The sequence below is a fragment of the Rutilus rutilus genome, assembly GCF_951802725.1.
Source record: "Rutilus rutilus genome assembly, chromosome: 5".
NCBI classification, from domain to species: Eukaryota; Metazoa; Chordata; class Actinopteri; order Cypriniformes; family Leuciscidae; genus Rutilus; species Rutilus rutilus.
Window position 1 is genome coordinate 25,352,594 of NC_140213.1, and position 10,311 is coordinate 25,362,904.

The window sequence follows — 10,311 nt, forward strand, 5'->3', positions numbered from 1 at the left end:
GCCTCTTAGGCTTCCAGAGATGATCCACTAAAAAGGTGTTAGGAGTTAAGTGTTCTGCCTGTCATTAATCAGGCCTATATACTTGGACCTTAATATCGAGGTTGTTGATGCAACCTTCCCTTTGTACACCAAACAAGAAAGAATAAAATTCTTAGAACAGTTGGATCTTTCACTCTCCCTTGCTTTAGTGCTCTTGAGTGTGCCAGATGTTTCACACCAGGGGCGCCTGTTCTTGGTGGGGGCTAGCTGGTACTCGTTCCCCGTAGCGTTTATATTAGACGCAGCGGGAGTTCCCCATAACGAAGGGGAACGTCTCGGGTTACTGGATGTAACCCTGGTTCCCCGAGAGAGGGGAACGAGACGCTGCGTCCCCTCTCCCCACCTTCGGGGCGCCCTGAGAACAGCTGCTTTGAACCTTTTTCGAAGCTGTCATTTCCTTGTTCCTGTGACCCTTATATAGCGTCCGGGTCACCGTCACATGCAACGTCATGACGCACGATGACGCACACCAATCCAGATTGGAATAGTTGTATAGTGACTTCAGATAACGCATGCCGAAGGCATCCCCATAGCGTTTATATTAGACGCAGCGATTTTCTGACATGACCAGAAAGCATGAGACAACGTACCTTCTGCGATTTTACATTTGGTACATGTAGAGGATACGTTTGGGTAAATCTTATGCAATTTGGTCCTCGAATAATGAAGCCTGTGGACAACTTTAAATTGGATCACAGCATGTCTAGCATTAATAGAACATTCATGAATTTTATTAAGAAAACCCTCCCATGAATCACTAGACAATTCTATAGCAAGTTCCTTCTCCCATTCTTGCTTAATATGATCAGTGTTTGTGTTCACCCTATCTAGTAATAGAGCATAAAAAAAAAGAAACAGCACCTTGTTCCACTGGACTACGATCGCTTACATTTTCAAGAATTTGGTGTATTGATATGTTTTCAAAACCTATGAAATGTTTCCTTGTAAAATCCCTGATTTGTAAATACCGGAAAAAATCTGTAGATAACAGATCATGTTTTAATTTAAGTTGAGAAAATGAAGCAAATTTATTATCAATATACAAGTCCCTTATGGCAATTAAACCTTTATCATGTAAGCCTGGAGTGAAGGCATGATTTTTACAAATTGGGCTGTCCAAATATATATGTGGAAGATCCAAAAATGATTTAATCCGTTTCCATATTTTAAGGGAATTATTTATTATTAAATTCTCATTATAAGACCTTGATTCAACTTTTACTGGACTATTCAACAAAGCTTCTAAAGATGTCTTCCTACATGAAGTTCTTTCTAGCCAGACCCATTCTGGTATCTCCCCAATATTCTCTGGAGTTTGTCTCCACCAGGAAAGGAACTGTAAATTAGCGGCCCAATAGTAACATCTAAAGTCGGGAAGACTAAAGCCTCCTTTTGCTTTTGATTTACACAGATGTTTTTGGGATATTCTGACAGCTTTATAATTCCATATAAATGAAATAATAATAGACTCTAATTTTGAAAATAGTTTGACGGGTATCAGAACTGGAATGGAAGTAAATAAATATAAAAATCGAGGGAGAGTCACCATTTTGATTGCGTTGATCTTTCCTGCCATGGACATAGGTAAGGTCTTCCAAAATTGTATATTATCTTTTAGCTGATTCATCTTAATATGCCAATTCACCTTGAGCAATGCATCTGCCCTCCTTGTAATCGTGATTCCCAAATGTTTAAATGAATTGTGAGCAATTTTAAATGGGATAGAGTTTAAAAAAAAAAGGTCGATATCCGAAGTTAAAGGCATTAATTCACTTTTATCCCAATTTATTGTGAAACCTGATAATTTGTTAAACGAATTTAAAAGATTCAAGAGAGGAGGAATGGACACTTCAGGCTTTGATATATATACAAAAGCACGTCATCTGCATATAAAGATATATATTGGGGTCTATCATTTATTAAAATGGGGGCGATTTCAACATTCCGTCTAACACTATCTGCCAAGGGTTCCATCGCTATTGCAAATAAATACGGGGAAAGGGGACAGCCTTGACGTGTTCCTCTGTATAGTGAAAACGAGGCTGACAGTGTCAAATTTGTAAGTACCGAAGCTTCTGGTTTAGCATATAGAATTCCGATCCATTGAATAAATTTAGCCCCAAATCCAAATCTTTTTAGAGTAGTTAACATATAAGGCCATTCAATTTGGTCAAATGCTCGTTGTGGGTCTAAAGAGATCAAACATGCTTTTGTCACATGCTTCGTATATATTATATTATAAAGGCGTCTCAGATTTGACTGTATGTGCCGATTTGGCATAAATCCAGTCTGATCCTGGTTTATGATTGAACATATATATCGTGTCAATTAGGGCTGGGCGATATGACGAAATATATCGTCTGGACGATAGAAAATGTCTATCGTTTTATATAAGGCTCTATCGTTTACGCCACGATAAGGCGTTTTACGGCAGAATTAACCTCACGGCATGCCCATGCACGCTGCAATACATAAACAAACATGGAGGAAGACGGTAGTAGACGCGGTTCAGACCAGGGTAAGTTAATTCTCAACTAGATGACCAGCCAACCCAACCCGTTAGTAGCTCCACAACAGCGCGCATCTGTGCATTCATTCATTCATTCACACACACACACACACACACACACACACACACACACACACACACACACACACACACACACACACACACACACACACACAGAGAGAAACGCGATTCATATTTAAACAGTCTTTTTGCGTGTACAGACACTATTGCGATTAGAACAAAGCAAATATAGAACTGACCTATTCCTCAACCGGATCCGTTGCTCCTCGAAATGAAAACGAGGTGAACCTGAAAGTGAACATATCCAACTGATTGTGGGTGATCACAGGTTTGCGTGGATCGCCTCAGATTATTTGCGTTTGAATAGCGTGCGCTCTCCGTAATTAAGATCAAAGTCAACAGAATATTTTGAATCTCTTTTGCACTTATAAGAAAAAAAACCTATCGCGCCGGCGCGATTGTCGAACCCAGGGGGTTAAAAAATAGATTTTCGCCAAAAATCCTCTTTGGCTCCGCGGCTGCCATGGTAAACAACGTTAGCCTACCGGTGACTGAAGTCTCACGTCACGTGCGAGTCAAGAGCGAAGTGATTGACATGACCAGGCTACCGTAGCTATGGCTTGGATTCGTTAGCAAACATTGCCCCCCTGTGGTATTTGCATGTTACTATCACAAGCATAATGTTGTGGCCTGCCCAGAAAAACGTTGGTTCTAATAATTATTTACCTCCGCCAACAGCGAGACCGGCCAATGTTAGAGACCCGGCCGGTAATGGAATACAGGCCAATATTAGAGGATTTACGGTAGACTATTCATGAACTGAATTAACAGAAAAATTGCTATATCGTTATGTATATCGTTATCGGGATATCAAATGAGCTATATCGGGATATGAAATTTTGGCCATATCGCCCAGCCCTAGTGTCAATCTATTAGCTAATATCTTACTAATAATTTTTGCCTCTATTGGAATAAGAGAAACTGGGCGATATGAGGACATCTTCATTTTATCCCGTCCGGGTTTAGGTATTAAAACTATATTAGCCTTGTACAATGTGTGGGGGAGTTTCAACTGGGAGAACGAGTGGTTAATGATGCGGAGAAATATCGGGGCAAGAATCCCCCAAAACTTTTTATAATATTCTGCACTAAACCCATCTGGGCCTGCACATTTATTATTAGAGAGGTTATTAACCACTTCGCTGATTTGGTTTAAAGTCATTTCCTCATCTAACCTTTTAACAGCTTCTTCACTTAATCGGGGAAGATTTATCTTAGATAAGAAATGATTGATATCATTAGTATCTATATTTCCTTTGGATGTATATACCTCTTTATAAAATTCTGTAAAGTGTTCATTTATCCGTTTGGGATCGGTTAATATTTCTCCGCTCTCTGTCCGAATCTTATGAATGGTTCTTGATGCTTGGGACTGCTTAAGCTGTCGAGCTAGCTGTTTATGAGGTTTTTCACCTAGTTCGAAATGGCGTTGTTTAATCTGATTTAGCTGTTTAGTGATTTTTTTAGCAAGAATAGAGTTATATTCACTCCTTAATGCTACAATTCTTTTTAAAGTAGTTGAACAATAATTAAGTTTATAACATTCCTCTAATTCAGTAACTAGGTTGTCTATTTCATTTAATCTCTTTTTATCTTCTTTGTTTTTCCTTATTTGAAATGAGATTATATCGCCCCTAACAACTGCTTTCATTGAGTCCCATTGTACTGAGTCTGTCACATTACCAATATCATTTTCAGAAAGAAAGAACCCAATTTTTTCTATTATGTAATCACAAAATGTAGTATCATTCAGTAAGGAGTTATCAAATCTCCAATTCCCTTTTTCTGACTTTAAATTTAGATCCAGTGTTAATGGGGCATGATCTGATATTAATCTGTTATGGTATTGAGTGGATTTTACCATTTTTAACAGATTGGAATCTATAATAAAGAAATCAATTCTGGAATAGGATTTATGCACTGATGAATAAAAAGAATATTCTCGAGCTGATGGGTTTAAACATCGCCATATGTCTACCATGTTGAGATTTTTTAAATAACTATGTAAAGTAGCTGCAGATTTACCTTTTGTGGTACGACTAGGTTGTGCATCCTTAACTGGGTCAATAATACAATTAAAATCTCCCCCTATAATCACATTGGATAATGTCTCATCAGGTATTTTGTCTAAAACCCTTTCGAAAAAGGATGGGTCATCATAATTAGGACCATACAAGTTAACCAAAGTAATAGGAACTAAATTTATCTCTCCACAAACAATTAGATATCTACCATTATTGTCTGCAATCGTCTGTTTATGTATGAACGGTACCCGTTTACTCAAAATAATAGCGACCCCCCTTAATTTAGTGTGCTCGACCTGTTCTATTCATATCTTAGTACTTGTAACAAAAAAAAAAAAAAAACTGTATTTTCTGACAACCGACAAATTTGAATTCACCAATCCTTTCAACTGAACTTAAACTAACCCCAAGAACCAAAATCAGAACAAACGAATACATAAAAGAACCCCCCTCTTTCTCCCTCCCCACCCCCGCCATGTCCATGTTACTACCGGATCACTCACGTATCCCAGAGAGAGAAAAGAAATAAACAAGTAATAAAAACTCAGTGAGTGTTTTAGCGCAATTTTCTCACGTCATGGGATCACAACACTAAGAGATAGTAAATGAAAGAGAAAATAAGTTGCTCGAGAATATAACTTTCTCTTGAAATTCAAATGAACTTTCTGAAATCAAATCAGCAATGGATAATAAAAAAGGCACAATCACTTGACTAGTTGAACATCATTTTTTTTATTAGCTCATTATTTTTTACATCTTGTGTTCACTCAATATCCTCGATTTTCTCTGTATCAGCTTCCTTTTCTGCTTTGTCCTCTTCAGATTCTTCCTTCTTTTCTGCTTGACTATTGGCTTGTGACTTTGTAAACTCTTCTTCTGCTTTCGAGATATTTGCCAAAACATCCTCTGAAAGCCACGAGTCATCGTAGAAATCAGATACGCCTGATGAGGAAGCCGTTGGTGTGGATGTCGCCATCTTTTGTCGCTTTGCTGAACGTTCTTCCATTTATTTTGCAACAACCTCTTGTCGTTTTGTCATATATTCTTGCTCCTTCTCCAAATCTTGATCGATACCTTCATTGATTTCTTGCCGTAATTCAGTGGAATTAATTGTGCTCATGACTCTTGTGAATACCTTCCTTACGTATTTCTGTGGAACAATAGTTTTATAGGTGAAAAGGCAATATTTTTCTTATTTCCCTTCATATAAAGTTTTAATTAATTTTTGAAGCATAAAGGAAAGATTTTTGATCAATTCTTTTTTTCTAATATTATTGTAAATTTTTGAAGCTATCGATTGCAATTTGTTTCAACTCGATAGCTATTATGGTTGCCGAGAAATTTGCAAAAAACGGATTTTTTTCTGGAATTTCCAGGAAATCCAAAATCTTTTCCTGGATTTTTTTTGTGCGTTCCCGAGATTAGACCTTCCTTAACATAATGCCGAAAACCCGAAGTCTCTAGGTGGTCTGGTTGAGGAGTAGATAGAAGTGCAAGATTGGTGCGCACAGACAGAACAGAAATCATGAGTTAACAATCGCAATTTTGTCCGGTGGAAAATTGCGCTAAAAATCCATCCTCCTCCATTGCAATAGTACAAAACAACAAGTCTCTAAATTGTCCGTATGTTATTTTGACCCTTAAATAGTCTTATTTTAATTAGCTTAAGTCTGCTTTAGAATGTCAAGGTCGTTCCATTTTAGTCCACAGGCCAGTTATCCACGACTCTAGTCAAGTAGGCTTCAGCGTCCTCAGGTGATTCAAAAGTTTTGGTCTCGCTTTCTTTCGCGGTGACGATAAGTGTAGATGGGAACCGAAATCCGTACTTGATGCCAAGATTCTTGCATTTCTTCTTAATTTCGCCAAATCAATATCTCTGTTTCAACACATCCGCCGTCAGATCTGGGAAAATGTGCACCTTTTTTCCTTTATACTCCAAAGATTTCTCTCTGGCCAGCTTCATTATTAACTCCTTCGTTTGGAAATGATGTATCCTGATGACAAACGCTCTTGGACGGTCGTCCCTTGGTCTGCGCAGTGCCCTGTGTGCCCGGTTGATCACGATAGGCTTGGTGAAATTTTCCACTCCCAGCAATTTTGGAAGTAACTCCGCAATAAATTCGGTAGGTCTGCCGTTTTCTTCCTTCTCTGCAACTCCTACCAGCCGAATATTATTGCGTCTGGAGCGAGATTCAAGATCATTACATTTATCCCTGAGTTTCTTACATTCTTCCACACACTGCTTTTCCACACTAGTGAGACGAGTTTCCTGATTCGTAGTAGCCTCTTCAATTGTCGTGACTCTTTCTGCGATATCTGTCAGTGTAACTCGTAGCTCATTAACTGTTGGCGTGAACGTGTCGAATCTTTGGCTAAAGGAAACATTTAAAGCTGTTATCGCATCCATAATGTCTTGATTACTAGGAGGGGTTGCACCTGCAGTAGCGCCAATTCGCCTCGGCTCTGTAGCATTTCCCTCGGCCTTGCCCTGGTCATCGGTCTCTTCATTTTGTTTGTCGTTTTTTTTCGGAAGTTTTGGCATTGCTGTGGGTTCTAGTTGATTGTTGACTCAATATTGAACAAGTTTAAGGGTTAAATGTCTAATTACAGATATTGTTCGTTAAATTATTGGAGGATTCGCGGAGCTTTAGACACGAGCGTCTTTCTCCATGCAAACCGGAACCGGAAGTCGAAGATGAGTATCCTTAACTTAACAAAGCTGCTCACACAAAAAGACATGATTGGTTGGAAATTATTGTTACCATTTTTTAAGTTATTTAATTTATACTATAACATTTAAAGACATTTTAAGAAAGAAATCATTTGCCTGTTGAGAGTATGTTGACAGTCTGTGTAGTAGCTGTAGCTGTATAGCTGAGCTCCAGAAAATCAGTAATGAGGAGGCTTTGATAGTTACAGATTTGAAAAACAAAAAGGCAGGAATAAAGAACCCTAATCTAACACAAAGAACCATTTCAGCATATAAAGGGATTTTCAGGACGATACGGTACTAAATATGACTTCCTCCAACTCCTCCTCTCGTCAGTCAGGATTTGGCATTCTGATTCCCCCTGAATCAGACTAAAATTCTCTAATTATGTTGTACATTAAAATTAATTAATGATACCGGCAATACATTCATGTTGGTTCTGTTCTGTTTACCCTAAGGGGGGTTATTGCTGCTCTCCCTGCTATTATCCATGCTAGGCTGCATGGATGCACACGGAGTTCTCGCCCAGAACAGAACCATACCGCCAATCCAAACTGTATGCTAACTGTCAATTGTATTTGACGATAGTGGTCCTGACAGAATTATAGGCATTCAGCATTACAGTATAATTGAAATCTGTATTTTTTTTTAAACATTTATTAGGATTTAAATAATATAACAACTTTTAATTTAAGTGAACTTTATATTTATTTATTTATCCTTTATTTAACCAGGTAAATCTCATTGAGATATCACTATCTCTTCTTGGCCACCAGGGAGACCTGGTCAAGACGGCAGCACACGTAGTTTCACACAGAGATAACCATAAAAAACAATACTCATATAAAACAAAAAGTAAAATCAAGAAAAGCGCTTACATGGCTCCTTTAAAACATTTTGCAAAAGACATTTAAGAGTACTCAGAGGTGGCAATATCTGTAGTTTAAGTACATTTTGCAGAGTGTTCCAGGCCCAGGGAGCATGAAAAGAAAAAGCACATTTGCCAAATTCTGAGGATACCTTTGGAACTAATCGGATATAGCCCGATCTTCATTTAAACCCATTATAATAAATGTTACATTTACATGCCCTTCAATATATCAGGGCACATTTTTTCTATTGGTCCAGTCTGACCAGTTTAGATTTTTACTTTCCCTGTCAAAATGCACTAAAAGTTATTGTTTTTATAGTTTTTGACCCATGTAACCATGTAAACAGTGCTTTATGATTTTTAGGAAGGTCTAATATTTAGGATATATATTTAAAAAAAAAAAAATCAAACACCTCACAGTCTTCACTGCATAAATTATAAATTAAATATAGATCAATCCTTATTAAAGCTACAAATGTTATTAAGTCAAGAGCAGTGAGTGATTTTTCTCTTTTTCTTTTGTTCTTTGATTATCATTAATGACAGACATCACAGCAGCGGGTTTGTTAGGCTGCTGTCACTTTAAGACCTGAAGCACATGATGTGGATCCGGATCTGACATGCATCCGATGTCCTCACAACTCTTTATGTTCTTTTAAGACTTAATTTAACTAATTTAACTGTGCTTGCGAGGATACTCTGCGGGCATTTTGGCATAATTCTGTGAGTTTTTGTCCGTTCAAGCGCTGTATGAAGTTGCTTTCTGTGCGCACAAGTGTGTGTGTCAGACACAGAGATTCACAGACGCACTTGCCTTCTCTTTAGTCAAGTCAAGTCAAGTCAAATCAAGTCATCTTCATTTATATAGCGCTTTTAAAAATGTAGATTGTTCCAAAGCAGCTTTACATTGATAATAGGAAATTAAAGTAAAGTGTTTTGGCTTTATAGCAGCTCTAGAATAAAGTTATTGTCCAGCTAAAGTTAGTTCCGTCGCAACGATCATTAGTTATTAACTTAGGGGCCGCTAACACGACACAGTTTAACAGAAAACTCTTTAAGTTCTTTCTGCGCAAACTTCAAAAACGCGAACCAGTGAGAACGCCGATGGCGTGCACATGCGTATTACGAGTTCAGTCTATAGGTATGTGCGTTTGAATATATGTGCGAAGGTGTGTAGTCCTTCCCTACAAATCAACCCTCAACATACTACTTGTCTGGCCTTAAAATTTATAATACAGAATTTTTTTATCGCTTCTACGTAGCCACGCAAACCGGAATTATCCCGACAACGCTTTATCTGTAGATAGGTATAGGGAGGGGAGGGAGGCCTTCACAGGGAAGAGCCTAGCTGACATTTCAGGACCGCACTGTTGTCCAGGCGCAGGTCCTTCATCAGATCTGGATACAGCCTGGATCCGGCGGACTGCGGTAAACCTCGGGATAAACAGAGAGACTAATATTAGCGTAGACGCCATTCTTCTTATGATGTAACGAGTACATCAGGATTTATGGGAAGTGTTCCCAGTTCCGGCTGACCTAATCTATGCAGCCTAACATTGAATTTTAAAAGTCTATAATGTGTTATGTGTATGCTAGGTCAAAGAGATGTGTTTTTAGTCTAGCTTTGAACTGACAGAGTGTGTCTGCTTCCCGGACAATGTTAGGAAGATTGTTCCAAAGTTTTGGTGCTAAATAGGAAAAGGATCTACTGCCAGCAGTTGATTTTGATATTCTAGGTATTATCAACTGGCCGGAATTTTGAGATCGCAATAGACGTGAAGGACTATAATGCGTTAAGAGCTCGCTCAAGTACTGCGGAGCTAAACCGTTTAGTGCATTGTAAATAATCAGCAATATTTAAAAATGTATACGATGTTTAATAGGGAGCCAGTGCAGTGTTGACAGAACCGGGCTAATATGGTCATACTTTCTGGTTCTGGTAAGAACTCTAGCTGCTGTGTTTTGGACCAGCTGCAATTTGTTTATTAAGTGTGCAGGGCAACCACCCATAATAGCATTACAATAATCTAGCCTTGATGTCACGAAGGCATGGACTAATTGTTCCGCATTTGTCAAT